This window comes from Oratosquilla oratoria, chromosome 30, assembly GCF_046742065.1.
Source record: "Oratosquilla oratoria isolate Oo_2021 chromosome 30, ASM4674206v1, whole genome shotgun sequence".
Taxonomy (NCBI): domain Eukaryota; kingdom Metazoa; phylum Arthropoda; class Malacostraca; order Stomatopoda; family Squillidae; genus Oratosquilla; species Oratosquilla oratoria.
The window spans coordinates 15,118,769-15,134,794 of record NC_134806.1 but is presented as its reverse complement, the minus strand read 5'-3'; the positions used below and the strand labels follow the sequence as shown (position 1 = coordinate 15,134,794).

General features: G+C 49.1%; 1 protein-coding gene across 1 annotated transcript in view; it reads right to left on the bottom strand.

The window, feature by feature from the left end:
* Window positions 1–16,026, bottom strand: part of LOC143041033 (uncharacterized) — a 751,767-nt gene that overhangs the window by 100,045 nt on the left and 635,696 nt on the right. The gene's annotated exons all lie outside the window — the stretch shown is intronic.

Sequence of the window (16,026 nt, the reverse complement as noted above, 5' to 3'; positions counted from 1 at the left end):
TACCTTTTCCCTGTCCTTTCTCTACACCATCTATCTCATTCACACCATCTGACTTTCTTCTTATGCCACCGAGATCTTCTTTGCATATTGTCACTATATTCTGTCACTTGAACCATCTGTCATTAAGCTCTCTTACCTCCTACTAAGCTCAATCATACTTCCACCATCTGCCAAGAAATCTTAACCGCACCACACGTCACTAAATCCCCGCAGAACCATCTGTCACTATCATCTTACGCCATCTGCCAAAAGTTCTCTTTTGTCCACACGCCACTAAACGCTTTCATCGCACCATCTGTCAATAAGCTTTCGCTCACCCACGCCATCTGTCATTAAGTCCTCTTTTACGTACGCCATCTGCCGCTCTTACTCAACCATCTGCTTCTGTATGATCGTATTATCTGAAGCGTTTCTGCCTTACAAAAACCAGCTGACCCGTATCCATCTGTCATCCATCTCTTATCTGTACCATCTGCCGAATAAGTACTGATGCGCGATGAAAAGATGAGAGCTTACACCGGGAGGCTCTTCGCTGCGAAAGAGGCCGCCATCTTTGCCCGATGTGCCCGGGCAAGTATATTATACACGCACACGTGTTCACACACACACACACACACACATATATATATATATATATATATATATATATATATACATATATACAGTATATATAAATATATATATATATATATATATATATATATATATATATATATATATATATATACATATATAGAACAGGGGCGTGATGGGAAGGCAGATTTACTCCACAGCAGTTTCGCCAAGTGGGCTTTTTGAAGGGAAAGTGGATATAACATGCCAATGGAGGCCAGCCAGATGGAAAAATGGCTTTCAGATGGTGCAGTTCATACGTCTAGTATATTACGTAGGGGGCCCGGAGCGAGCGCGGAGGCGAGAGAACAGAGGTGGAGAAGTCATTCTTTCTTCTCGAGCGCCTCGGCCCAATGGTTTTCGTCTTCTTCCTCTTCGAGGGAGGAGATGGAGGAGGAAGAGGAGGAGGAGGAGGAGGATGAGGAGTAAGAAGAGGAGGAGGAGTACAAGGAGGAAGAAGAGGAGGAGGAGGAGTAGCGGGAGGAAGAGGAGGAAGAAGATGAGTAGCAGTAGGAAGAGGAGGAAGAAGAGGAGGAGGAGTAGGAGGAAGAGGAGGAAGAAGAGGAGGAGTAGGAGGAAGAGGAGGAAGACATTTTGGAGGAGTAGCGGGAGGAAGAAGAGGAGGAGGAGTAGGAGGAAGAGGAGGAAGAGGAGGAAGAAGAGGAGGAGTAGGAGGAAGAGAAGGAAGAAAATTTGGAGGAGTAGCGGGAGGAAGAGGAGGAAGAAGAGGAGTAGGAGTAGGAAGAGGAGGAGTAGGAGGAAGAGGAGGATGAGAAAGAAGAAGAAGAGGAGGAGGAGGAGGAAGAGGAGGAGGAATTCCTCCGAAGAATCGTACTGGACGAAAAGTTCAGGAATAAAACTAGCTTCTCCTTCGCCCGTGTGTTTTGTCTGCAAACTGCTGGGCGGCAGGAAGAAAATACGTTCAGCCTATTCGCACCGACTGGCGTGCCCCTCAAAGCGACGTTAAGAGTCCGTCCATCAGGGCTACGTGGCCAGCAAGGGGAAGCCCTTTACTTACTCCACCATGACCTACGCCAGGCGAGTTCATTCGTCCAAGGGCTCTGGCTGTGACAAAGCGAGCAGAGGCGGACTACTTCCCGGCCACAGCGCGCCGGCCGGAGAGTCTTCTGGGTTTCTCCCGCCGGGGGGGTGGGGGGGGGGAGAGACCCCCTCATGCACTCGATCTCCCCGAACTTGGCTTGTACGAGTTGTCCCACAATCCAATTTCACCCTGTAAGACCGTTTACGCTCAGATTGGGCCTCGGACCTTCCTCACCCCCCCACCCACCCACCCTCGGAGCTCCAGACTGCTGTCCTCCTCCAAGGCAACTTTATTAGTCTTCGAGTGCGGCCTGCCTAGGCTCGAGCAGGAGTTCCCTCACGTTCCTCCCCCTCCACCCTCCCCCCCACCCTCATTCCCCCCGGCGCTGAACTCCTCGAAGGTCAAGGGGACTTTCAGCAGCTGAACTCCGACCTCAGGCGGCTTTATGAAGCTTCGAGTGTGACCTCGAGTTTGGGTTGGAGAGGAACCTCGTTTCTGAACTTTCTCCTCCAAGGACGAAGGAGCATTCAGCCGCGAGTCCTTGGCGCCCTTTGTCGTTTATTCTACCTGGCGCCAGACGATTTTATTCTGCTGAGTGCGAGGGGGAGAGGGAGGGGGACACTCCTTCCATACCGAAAGATCGATCCTACATCGAATCACCGTTTCGTCGTGTCTTCCTCTTTACTCGTTTATGACAACTGTCACCAAAACCATTTCATTCACTTGATGGAAGCCTCCCACAGCAAAGATCTCGAGACCTTTCCTCGCCTGGAGGCCCCACTTGGATAAATAATCACATGCCGTTAGCCAGAGGAAAATCACTTAAGTGTGACAGTTTCCCTTGGTCACCCAGAGATCCCTCTGTGGTTTGGTGTCTTCCTAGGTGATGCCTCACTACTGAGATTTTGGTGGTTGGTCAGGCGACATCCAGAATTAGAGGAAAAATGCGACACAAGAGCACTGGGCGATCTTGTGGTGTGTGGGTATAGTGTTGATTAACACTTATCTGTCACTCTAAAGAAAAATTGTAATCGAAACATCAGCAATATAATGTTCTTGGTCCAACCCGTGTTTTCCTACTACTTTTTCCATTCATATACATACATATATACTTACATACATACATATACATAAATACATACATACATACACACACACACCCTAGTTAAATATCCTCGGCACCGGAACCTGCTTCCTCCACAGGTACTACGACCACGGCTGCAGGTGCGGCATAATAATACCATCAAGCCGATCAGAGAATGCACCGACCGGTATAAGAAGAGCCCATACCGACATTTGTGGACTTATTCAACAACAAGAATTAATATTGTTGTACTACACACCTATTACTCAGCTTACTGTTTTTGTCTTGTTTTCTGAATGCTTGTAATATCTTTTCACTGTCATAGTTTTATATTGTTATAATCTCGTAGGATGTATATTTTCAGCAGTAATGCTGCTATACCCAATAAACCGATGATTATTATTACACACACACACACACACATATATATATATACATATATGTATGTATGTACTGTATATACATATCTATATCCCTTTTGGCGTCTAATGTAGCGTCCCACTGGTGTCATTATCGGCTCGAGCGACTTGGAGCAAGCCTTCTGCTGCCACAGCTGCGATATTGAGTTTCCATGTTGGGTCCTCCCCCGGCATCAGCGTCCTCCTCTTCGACTCCTGAAGGAGGAAGGAGTCCTTTGACGACGCGCTTGGTCCTCCTCCTCTTCCTCCTGAAGTCCTTTTAAGGCCCCTTCCGTTACGATTGGTCCTTTCTACTTTATCCTGGCTACCGCCAGCCTATTCTATTAATTGTGGCACGTCTTAGGTTGTGGAAAAAAAATCTCTCGTAAAAAGTCTGTCCATCCTGGACCACACGTAGACCAAGTTGATACACAACAAAAATTACCGAGTTTGAACATTACAAAGGATTACAAAGGCGGAGCATGCCGTCAGGAGACCTTTTGGTCCATAACAACTTCGAAAACGGCAGCCCACATTACAGTGATATTCCGTAGAGATTATATTCTGACTAAAATAAAAAATAAATAAATAAATATGTAAACATATATCTTTATCACGTCACCGTATTGACGAGAAGAAACAACAACAGTAACACAATGACGTCACCGTATTGACGAGAAGAAAAAACAACAATAACAGAATGACGTCACCGTATTGACGAGGAAAAACAACAAAAATAACACAATGGCGTCACCGTATTGAAAGAGTTATTGCACCAAGGAAAGACGTCCCTTCTCCATCTTAACAACTTCGAGATTAGAAACGATGACATTAATGTGGAGCTAATTATTACAGACGGGACTGGGGACTCCCCCCCCCTCCACTCCCCCGCCATAATCCCCCCATCCCCCCAACCACCACCTTTGTTGTGATAACGCTCTTTAATTATATTTTATTCTGGCTTACACCTGATGATTTTATTCAGCTGAGGTGAGTTGCCGTAGTTGCCGATGAGTGCCAGACGATTTGTTTCTGTTTGCGTTCAAAACGTTGACGAAATACGAGCAATATTTCGTTTAATTTTATTTCATCTTATCATTTATATATATATATATATTTTGTAGACGGGCCTTACTGAGACACGTTCCGGGAATTAGTCACCAGAAACTGCAAAACCACTTGCGGTTGACCACCGCAGCATTCGCCTAGCTTTTGCGAGCGTCTTGAAGCACATTTGCCCGAAAAGATTTTTTTTTTTTTTTTGGGGGGGGGTCCACAGAATAAGTCTGCTAAACTTTTACTTACTACTTCCTTATAAGAAAGATTGAGAGAGAGAGAGAGAGAGAGAGAGAGAGAGAGAGAGAGAGAGAGAGAGAGAGAGAGAGGGGGGGATGAAGGAGACAAAGCCATGCAGATTGCAAATCTGTGTGTGTGTGTGTGTATATATATATATATATATATATATATATATATATATATATACACACTGCATGTATATGTTATATCGTCTAGCATTAATAGGCATCCCAGCCGAGGTTAGCGTCGCCTCCCTTTAACGCCTTTGCCTCGGAGACCCACTTGATCAATCTCTATTTGGCTGAAGCCAGGCGACTTCACTCAGCACCCTCTGGCGACGATGCCGCACTTTACAGACTTCCTTCCGGACAGTGCCGGACGACGATCTCGGGCAACCCTGTGCAGAAAAAAAAAAAAAAAAAAAAAAGCTGGGTTGAGCTTCGCACTCACTCGTCCCTCTACTAAGAGTTCGATCCCTGACGGTCCCAGGTAGCCGCTACTTGTCCTGGCTGCCTGAACACGTTGGGCATGGGTGATTGTTTTGGGTCGCACCTAAGCGACTCCTGGTGTCTCTCTGGGGGGAGAGGGGGAGACCTCAGCAAAGTTAAAACTTAATCTCATTACGATAACGTAATCAACATTCTTCATTCTGGACAACCCAGACAGGGGATCGAACTCAAGACTCAGAATCAGCTGGGGATCAAAGTGGGGACTGAAACGGGGAGAGCCTCAGCGATCAAGACCCACTACACACACACGCATTCCTAAAAATCCCTGCCCAGACGTTGGTGTGGGTAAAGGTCCATTTACACTGTCAAACCCGGTTTGTCAAACAAGTGTTTGAAGTGACGTTTGACCGTGTGAATGGGGTATCTGGTTGCCAAACACGTTTGTCAATCGTGTTTGACAACCAGACACTCAAAAGCGTTTGACAGAGTAAACGCCCCTTAAGAGATCTGTCAAGCACGTCGCTGTCTTGAAAGGCCAAGTGAATGGCACCACTATGGTGCCATCTGCCTTATGGCACGCTATGGCACTGTGCCTACCTGCTCCCCTTCCCCCCTCTATATCATCGTTTTCACTACTGTCTTGTTAATTTCAGCCAAACGGAGTAGCGTGTGTTCTTTAATTGTCTTAACTCTCCCTCTCGTTTTTCTTGCTTGGATCAAAAAATATAAACTCCTATGATAGGGGAGATGATAAGATATCAATTAAGAAGAAATTATACACTCCGATAATAACAAGAAAAATTAACCAATACGAATTGATAAACTTCGACATTAACTGATGTAATTGACCGTTTCGTTGCATTGCCGGGGCAGGCATAAATCATGGCTGCCAACTGAATGAACAGGGGTGACAACGCCTTTCGCAATTTATACATTCCCTTCTGGTTATCGCCACAGGATCTCATTGACCTGATGAGGTTCATGAGTGAACCGATGACCTCTAATCCTAATACCATACGATTGACCCAAGCCACCTCAATTGAATAACATCGTCTGATTAAAAAAAAAAAAAAAATAGAAAAGAGAAACAGACGTCACTGTAGCTCAAGGGCTGGGGTAAGATGAGTCTTGATATGGTGGTGTCCGTGTATCAATATATATATATATATATATATATATATATATATATATATATATATATATATATATATATATATATATATATCAGAGACCTATCTATTGCTATATGCCTGTGTATTAAAGACCTATCTACTCATATCTGACCACATATTCCAGATCTATCTACTGACACCGTTCGCGTATTAAAGACCCGTCCATCCGCTAACACGAACGTAAATGATGACGAATCTGAAGCTGAGGGGATTAATTTGCTGAACTACGGAGGCCCGGGCGGTTGTGCTACGACAGTGCTGCCAAGCTGTCACTCCGGCCGTTCTATCTCTATGCTTCTCATTTGCATACATCCGTTTGTATTACCTTGGTCAAGGGGGAACGTAGCACAGGGTCAACCCCTTCATCATGGTGACGTTCTTTGTGCATTTTGTCCATGTGACTTGTTATACAGAGCATTCCCGCTCCAATTGGGTTGATCAAAGAATGCCGAGATGGTGTGGGGATATGAAAAGAACGGGTGAGGGGGAAAAATAACAAAAAGAGTGTTGGAAGCAAATGTGGATGGAATGAACTTGAAGGAAGACCACCAGGATGAGGTGAATGGACGGGGACACTGGATGCAAGAAGAATGTCTGTACAGCGAAGAGGAGAGAGTGCAAAGGTCAGGGGTGAATGGAGGGTTACTCTAAATGGATTTGGAAGTGACACCGTCCGAGGGGATGTTCTTGTTTGCTCGGGTCCTACCGTGCAAGTACGAGTACAGTGCCGTGTCTTGCCGCATTGTCCTTGAACCGAGCAGTGTGGCTGGGGCCAGGGATGACCCTTCATCCAAGAAGTGTTAAGATGGGAGAGCCAACGAGTGGGTTTTTAGTCTCTGGGTGAGCGTGAGATGGATATATGTTTGGGGCTATGTTCTGATTCGGCCACCCCTCTTTTCAGGAGGAGAAGGACTTTTGGTATCTATTTGTACGAATTATCATCATTAACCCTCTTCCGTCCCGGGTGTCACTGACTTGTTTATGTCCGTGACACCGTTTCAGTCTCGAGGGAGTTATGGGCCGTTTCGATCGAGTCCTTAACACTTATCACTTAACACTTATCCTTAACACTTATTGGCACCAATCTATTCCATTCATCCTCGTGGCATCCCTTCAGGAGCGACGGGGGGAGGGAGGCGGGGTTACTGCCTACTCAATCCAAACACAACACCAAAACAAATAAATAAATAAATAAAATAAAATAAAGTTAACAAATAAAGAAACCCACCCCCATCCCACCATCCCATACAACCTCCAGGTGTTTCCTCGGTAGGAATCCTTTTGCCGGCCGGTCGAGGAGCAGGTAGTGCTCCACCTCTTGTTGTCCATCCACCCCACCACCCCGGCCCCCCTTCGCCAGAGGAGTCCCTTCCGCCCAGGTGAGATGACTGGTTGGAGAGGATGTTTGTGTGGTGATGATGGCGACGCCTCAAGTGTTTGTGTCCCCCTGCGTTTGATGACCATGGGGGGAGGGGGAGGGGAGGGGCGTGGGAGGTCGAAAATAGTGCGGGGAAGGGGGGGAAGGGGAGAAGGGATGGGGGAGATGGGAAGGGTGGGACAAAGGGGAGGGAGGGAGTGGGGGATCGAAAATAGGAGTGTAGGGGAGAGGGAATGGGATGGGATGGGAGATGGGAAGAGTGGGATAATGAGCGAAGGAGTGGGTGGGAGAGGGTGGCATGGGAGATCGACAATAGGGGTGCGGGGAAGGGGAGAAGGGATGGGAGATGAGAAATGGGAGGGGTGGGATAGACTTGGGAGAAGAAGGTGGGGGGGGGAGCGGTATAAAATAGGGTCTACTGGGTCCTGAAGTCACGCTTTTATCCGACTGAATAAAATCACATGGTCTTCGACTGAACAAAATATGTGAAGGCGTCATCGAACGGTGTGGAGGGGGGAGGTTTCTGACGTGCAGCTGTGTACTCAGCCCCAGTAAGTTATCTGCAGCTGTGTAGGTTGTAGATTGCGCGCGCACACACACACACACACACACACACATATATATATATATATACATATATATATGTATATATATACATATATATATATATGTATATATATACATATATATATGTATATATATATACATATATATATATATGTATATATATACATATATATATGTATATATATATACATATATATATATATATGTATATATATACATATATATATATGTATATATATATATATATATATATATATATATATATATATATATATATAAGAAACAATCATACCTAATCTACAGCGACTTTTTTGGTTCCCTGAGGCCCACTACACGTCAAGACCATTAACGGAACAGGCGAGAAAGAGATGTGGAGGGGGCAAGGGGGGGCAAGAGGGGGCAAGGGGGGCAAGGAACTCGGAGGGACCGGGAGGAGAGGGGGAGGGCAAGAGGAGCAGTAAGGTTTGGCGAAGAAATAAACGGGATAAAGATAAAGGGGAACGGAGACGAAGAAGGAGAAGGAGGAGGAGGAGAAGGAGGAGGAGGAGGAGGAGGAGGAGGAGGAGGAGGAGGAGGAGGAGGAGGAGGAGGAGGAGGGGGCGAAGAACAAAAAGACGCGAGAAGACGGAGGATGATAACAATAACGAGGGAGAAGGGGAATAAAGTGGAAGTGGGAAGAGAGACAGAGAGAGAGAGGGAGAGAGAAAGAGACAGGAAGAGACAGAGAGAGAGAGAGACAGAGAGAGAGAGATAGAGAGAGAGGGAGAGAAGTGGGAAGGAAAGGTGAAGGTGAAGGGTATCCGGTATGGAATGGGGGAGAGGAAATGAGGGGAGAACGATTGGGGGAAAGGGGGGAAGGGGGGGAAGGGGGGATGATGCAAGTGGGAAGAGGAAAGTGGGATCTATAGGAAGGAGCATAGGGAAGGGTGATGGGAAAAAGGGGGAAGTGTGGTTCGGGGCAAAAGAACAGGGGGGTTTTATGGGGGCAAGGGGCAACGGAATGGGGCAAGGGAGGATAGAAAAAGTGAGGCAGAGGGGCAATAAGAAAGGGGAGTAGGGGCGGTGGTAGGTACTCACGAGGGGAAAAAAAGGGGGAAAAAGAGGGGAAAGGAATGGGGACAAGAGGGGGAGGGGGGGAAAGTGGGAAGGGGGCGAAGGGGAGTAGGCGGTGGACAAAGAAAAACGGGAAGAAATGAGGTAATAGAGACGAAGAGAGGGGAAAACGAGGGGAGGAAGTGGGGGGGGGGAGAGAGAGGGGAGCCAAGGAATAGGAGCGACGGGGGAAGGGGAACAGCGGATGGGCTTGTGGCATCACGTTCAAGGGACATGGTGGAGATCCTGATGCGTGACGGGGGGAAGTAGGGGTGTCAAGGGTATCAGTAGACGCGTGGTGGGTGGGGAGGGAAGGGGTTGGGGAGAGGAAGGAAGGGGAGGGGAGGGAAGGGGTTGGGGAGAGGAAGGAAGAGGAGGGGAGGGAAGGGGAGGGGAGAGGAGGGGAGGAAAAAGGAGAAATATGGAGGGAGAAGTTTTATTGGGAGGAATTGGAGGCAGAAATTGGGGAGAGGGGGAGAGACAATTGCAGAGGGAGGGAGGGAGGGAGGAAGGGGGGAAGGGGAAAGGGAAAGGGAGGAAGGGAGGAAGAAGAAGCGAGCACTAAAGAATAATCGAGAAGTGATGACGGTGACGACAGTGGTGGTGGTTAGTGGTTAGTGGTCGTGGTTGCAGTAATAGTGGTGATAGTTAGTGGAAGCGGTGATAGTAATGGTGATGGTGCACATGAGAGAACGGCCGGGGGGGGGAGGAGAGGAGCTCCTTCCGCCGTTTCGAGATGTCTGTTGTTGGTGAGATGAGGGAGAGAGAGTGTGTGAGGGCGGAGAGAGAGGAAATGGGAACAATCAGAGCAAGTTGTTATGACGATGAAGGGGGGAAAGGGGCGGGGAGGAGAGGGGGGGAAGGGGTGGGGAGGAGAGGGGAGAGGTTGGTCTGGGGAGGGGAGGGGATGGGGAGGGTAACGAAGGAGAGGGGGAGAGTAAAATATGGGATTACTTTGATGGAAGGAGAAAAATAATAAGAATTTGGGACGGAGGGAGCGAGGGAGGGGAAGTGAGGGGAGGTGAGGAGAGGAGAGGGGAGATGAGGAGGACAGGACATGAGGTAAGGGAAAGGGAATAAAAAGAGGAAGAAAGAGAGAGGGGGAGAAGGAGGAAAGATGCGAAAGAGAGGGGAGGAAGGATAGAAGATGAAAAAAGAGGGTTGAGGAGGAAGAAACAGGAAAATTGTGTTGAGGAAGAAAGAAGGAAAATAGAGGAAGGAGGAGGAAACACGAAAAGAAAGGAAGAGGAGGAGGAACAGGAAGAGGGAAGAAAGGAAGATGGTAGATAGGGAAACAGGAAAATAAGTAAAAAAGAGAGGAAAAATAAAGAGAAGGGAATGGAAAGAGAGTAGAAAGGAGAGGCAGAGAGAGGGGGAAGATGACTGATAGACTGACTAAGCGGAGGAGGCAAAAGGAATAATGAGAGAAATATAAGAGAGGAAGGAAGAAATACGAGATGGGGAAGAAGAGGAGGCGGAAAGAGGGGGAAGAAGCGAGGTGGAAAAAAGGGAGAGAGAAGAATGAAAGGATTTAGGGAGAAGGAAAGAGATACTGGGTTGTGGGGAAGGAGAGGGGGGAGGGGGAGGGGGAGGGGAAAGGGGGAGGGGAAAGGGGGAAGGGGAGGGGGTGAATGAAGACAGGAGCAATGCATTCTGAGGGGAAACTGGCGATACAATAGAGCACCGAGAGAAGTGAATGGTGTGGCTTCGGAGGTCAGGAGGGGAAGGGGAGGGGAAAGGGAGGGGAAGGGGAGGGGACTGGGGGAGGGGAAGGCGGAGGGAGAAGTGCAGAGGAGGGGAAAGGAGGAGGGGAGGGTGCAGATGACTCTCTGGGAAAAGAAGTGAGGGGAAAGGGAAGAGAGAAATATCGTATGGAAGGTGAAAGTAGGAAGGGGAAAAGAGGGGAAGAGGTATGGGGAAGGGTGAAGGATGTAGAAGCAAGAAGGGGTGGGGGAGGGAGGGGAAGGGAAGGGAAGGGAAGGGGAGAGGAAGGGAGGGAGAGGGTGGGGAGGGGAGGGAAGGAGAGAGGAGGGAAGAGGAGATGAGGGGAGGGAAGGGAAAAGAAGGGAAGGGGAGGGAAGAGGAGAGGAGGGAAGGGGAGGGAGGAGGAGGGAAGGAAAGGGAAGGGGGAGAGGATGGAAGAGGAGAAGAGAGGAGGGGAGGAAAAAGGGGGAGGAGGGGAGAGGGGGAGGTAAAAGGGAGGGGAAGGGAATGGAGAAAGGAAATTAGGAGAAGGGGAGAGGAGATGAGGGGAGGGAAGGGAAAAGAAGGGAAGGGGAGGGAAGAGGAGAGGAGGGAAGGGGAGGGAGGAGGAGGGAAGGAAAGGGAAGGGGGAGAGGATGGAAGAGGAGAGGAGAGGAGGGGAGAGAAAAGAAGAGATTTAAGGGAGGGCAGAAACAGAACGGAGGAATGGTGGAAGATGAGAGAGTTTTGTATTTTTATCTCTATTTTTTCTGAGTGGAGGTTAGCCTCTAATCGTAAAAGAATTATCCGCGCCTCTGGTCCGTAGGGTGTCATTAATGTCCCTAAAATAACAATTGCATAAAACTTATGGAGATAATATCCCCATCCGTGAAAGAAGGGGAGAAGGGAGGGGAAGGGAGAGGAGGGGAGGGCAAGGTTTGGGAGAGGAGGGGAGAGGAAGGGGAGATGAGGGGAAGGGAGGGGAGGGGAGGGGAGAAGAAGGGGTGTGAGAGGAAGGGGGGAATATGAGAGAGAGAGATGACGGTAAGGGAGGAAGAGAGATGGACAGGGGAGAGGTGGGGAGGGTAGAGAGGAGAAGGGAGGGGAGGGAAGGACGAAGGAGGAGAGGAGAGGAGAGGAAGATAATGAAGGGGAGAGGAGACCGACAAACAAGGCCGTCTGGAGGAGACTTCACGCGAGCCTCCTGAGATGGGCGAAGAGGAAGAAGAGGAAGAAGAAGAAGAAGAAGAAGAAGAAGAAGTCTGCCGTTGGTGAAGGCACATGGGCGGAAGAGGTGGGGAGAAAAAAAAAGATGGGGGGAGAGAGGGGGAGGGGGAGAGGGGGAGGGGAGAGGGGGAGGGGGGCAAGACGGGCGGAAGAGGGGAGTGTGTGCTGAGTGGAAAGGGAGGGATAAAGGTGGTGGTGGTGGTGGTGGTGGTGGTGGTGGGATGGTGGAGGATTAAGAAGAAGATGAAGAGGAGGACTACAAGCAAAAGAAAGAGGAGCAAGGGAATGGTGATGAAGAGGAAGAGGAGAATGAGGAGCGTAAAGAAGAGATGCAAGGAGGAGGAGGAGGAGGAGGAGGAGGAGGCAGAGGAAGAGGAGGAAGAGCTGGAGGAAGATAAGGAGAAAGAGGAGCAAAAGGAGATGGAGATAATGGAATGAGGGAGGAGGAGGAGGAGGAGGAGGAAGAGCTGGAGGAAGATAAGGAGAAGGAGGAATAAAAGGAGACAGAGATAAAGGAATGAGGGAGGAGGAGAAGGAGGAGGAGGAGGAGGAGGAGGAGGCGGAGGAGGAAGAAAAGGAAGAAGAGGAGGAAGAGGAGGAGAGAAGGATGAACAGAAGGAGGAGGTGTAGGAGTGAAGAAGTAAAAATACGAGGAAATAGGGGAAAAGAATACAACTTCTCCAACCGCGTATAGTCAATGGACTGAATAACGCCCCCCCCCCCATCCCTAGCCTCAAGGAGTCGAGGGTGAGTCTTGTGAGTCTTATTCAAAGTTCAATAAAGACTCAGCGGGCCAAACACCGGAGTATCTAATGCTCGCAAAGTCTTCGCCATGTAACGTTGGTCTCCTTGGTTGCTGACCTGACTTCACCTGACCTGACCTGTCTGCCTACAATTTTTTCTTTTTTCTTCAGCGGATCTTTTCCTCTTCATCTGACCTCGTTATGGTCCAAAAGGTCTCCTTTCAGGGGACATGCTTTGCCAATGTAATCCATTACAGGAAGGAAAAGAGAGAGAGAGAGAGAGAGAGAGAGAGAGAGAGAGAGAGAGAGAGAGAAAGAGAGAGAGAGAGAGAGAGAGAGAGAGAGAGAGAGAGAGAGAGAGAGAGAGAGAAAAGAGAGGTGATGGGGCTGACGAATGAAAGTTGGAGACATACGAGAAAGAGGGGAAACACGGGAAAAAGGGGAAGAAAGAGAGAAAGAGAAAGAAAACGAACGAAAAACGAATATGTGATGGAAAACAAGACGCGAGAGAATGGGGGGAGGGGGGGAGGGAGTGAGGAAGAGAAAGAGGAGGAGGTAAAAAGAGGAAGGAGAGCGGGAACAAAAACAAAGAGTTAAGAGAACGACCTGATGACCCACTTTAAGAGCAAAGAGAGAAGATGGACAAAGAGGAAGAGGAGGAGGAGGAGATGGAGGAGCAAGGGGAGGGAGCGCTGAATAGGATAAGGTGGAATACAAAGGAAAAGAGGGGAAAGAAGAGGGAAGGGGAGGTGAGGGGAAAGAGAGGGGAAGGGGAGGGGAAAGAGAGGGGAAGGGGAGGGGAAAGAGAGGGGAAGGGGAGGGGAAAGAGAGGGGAAGGGGAGGGGAAAGAGAGGGGAAGGGGAGGGGAAAGAGAGGGGAAGGGGAGGGGAAAGAGAGGGGAAGGGGAGGGGAAAGAGAGGGGAAGGGAAGGGGAAAGAGAGGGGAAGGGGAATGGGAAGAGAAAGGAAGACGAGGATCACAAGGGGGGAGGGTAAGATGGAGGGGAGGGAATGGGGAGAGGAGGGGGAAGGTGAAGAAAACGAGGGGAGGGGTTAGTGGTGGAGAGGAAGGGGGAAGGAAGATGGGGAGGGGAGGAGAAAGGGGGAGGAAGGGAATGGGGTGGGGAGAGGAGATGAGGAGAAAGGGAGAGGGGAGGAGAAAGGGGGAGGAAGGGAATGGGGTGGGGAGAGGAGATGAGGAGAAAGGGAGAGGGGAGGAAAAGGGGGAGGAGGGGAGAGGGGGAGGTAAAAGGGAGGGGAAGGGAATGGAGAAAGGAAATTAGGAGAAGGGGAGAGGAGAGGAGGGGAGTAGAAAGGGAGAGGGGAGGAAAGGGGGAGGGGAGAGGGGAGAAAGGGAGAGGGGAGGAAAGGGAGAGGGGAGAGGGGAGAAGGGGAGAGGGGAGAAAGGGAGAGGAGAGGGGAGTAGAAAGGTGGGGAGGAAAGGGGTAGGGAAGAGGGGAGAGGGGAGAAAGGGAGAAAGGGAGAGGGGAGGAAAGGGGGAGGAAAGGGAGAGGGGAGAATGGGGTAGGGGAGGGGAGTAGAAAGGTGTGGAGGAGAAGGTGTGGGGTGAGGTGCTGTGGGGGGTGGGGGAGGGTGGGTAGGGGTTGGGGGGGTTGCGACTGTCATGAACAGAAATACATTCGAAGTGAAACTGGGTAGATATACGGTGATGGGAGATAGGAATGGGTGAGGAACGTAGAGGAGGGAAAGAATGGAGGAAGAGGAGGGAGAGGGAACAGAGGAGGAAGTGGAGGAGGGGAAGAGGCAAAGAAGAGGGAAAGGTGGAGGAGAAGGAAAAGGGAAGATGGAAAATGGAGGAGGAAAAGGAAGAGGAGGAAGATGAGAGGGAAACGGGGAAGGGGGAGGAGAAAAAGAGGAAGAGGAAGAGGAAGAGGAAGAGAAAGAGGTGTTGGAGAAAGGAATGAGGAAGAGGATTGGAAAGGAAGAAACTAGGACAGAAAGGAGGAGGAGGAGGAGGAGGAAGAGGAGGAGGAGGAGGAGATGAAAAGGAGGAGAGAGGAAAAAAAAAGGAATTTCGTGAATCTTGTCAAGAAATGGAAAATACGACTCACAGATGCAACTGGTGGCGGGGCAGAAAAATAAAGAAAAAGAAATTCGAGAAAGAAGAAAACGAAGAAAAAGAAGAAAATATTTAGAAGAAGAAGAGAAAAGCAAAGAAGAGGAGGAAAAGAGAAAGAGGGGTAACAAGTGAACGTTTGAAGAAAGGCAGTGATGTTTCGGAAAGGCGAGAGGAAGAAGAAGAAGAAAATGAAGAAGAACGAAAAGAAAAAAGAAAATGGGAAACACAAAGAAAACGTGAGAGGGTAACAAGATCAGGCAGACGAACAACGAAGGGGGAAGAAGGGGAGGACAAACGAAAATCAAAATAAAAGAAGGCGAAGAAAAGAAAAGAAAAGAAAAAAACACGGAGACACAATAAGGAAGAAAGAAGAATCATGAAAATATAAAGAACAAAAAGAACTAGAATGACGGAAGACTTTTCGCGACACATCAAGGGAGACTGAGGCCAATGGAGGACATTATACCTGAAGGAGGAAGAGGAGGAGGAGGAGGAGGAGGAGGGGGCAGGTGGGAGAGGAGGAGGAGGAGGAGGAGGAGGAGGAGGCTGGTGGGGAAGGAGGAGGAGGAGGAGGAGGGGGGCAGGTGGGGAGGAGGAGGGAGGTAGGAAGAGGAGGAGGAGGGGGAGCACGGGGGGGGAAGAAGAGGAGGGAGGCATGTGGGGGAGGAGGAGTGGAAGGGGAGGATGAAGGGGGCAGGTGGGGGAGGGGAATGAGGAGGAGGAGGAGGGGGAGCACGGGGGGGAAGAAGAGGAGGGAGGCATGTGGGGGAGGAGGAGTGGAAGGGGAGGATGAAGGGGGCAGGTGGGGGAGGGGAATGAGGAGGAGGAGGAGGAGGAGGAGGAGGAGGAGGGGCAGAAGAAAGTGATGGAGTTCACCAAGGAAGAGGAAATGGAGATAGAAAAGAAGTTGTTGGGGGGAGGAGGAGGCAGAACAGAAAGTGGAGGTGATGATGATGATAATGATGAGGATTAGGAGGAGAAGTGAGTGAAATTAAGGAGAAGGAGAAAGTGGGGAAGGAGGAGGAAGAGGTTAATGAAGATGAGGAAATAAAAAAGATATATATATTCATAAACATGCATGCAATCTGCTGCAAGGTTACACACTGAGCATATTTCAAGACATCGTCAGGTACACACACATACACACACGAGAATACAGCCATCTACAAATGCATATATATATATATATGTATATATATTATAT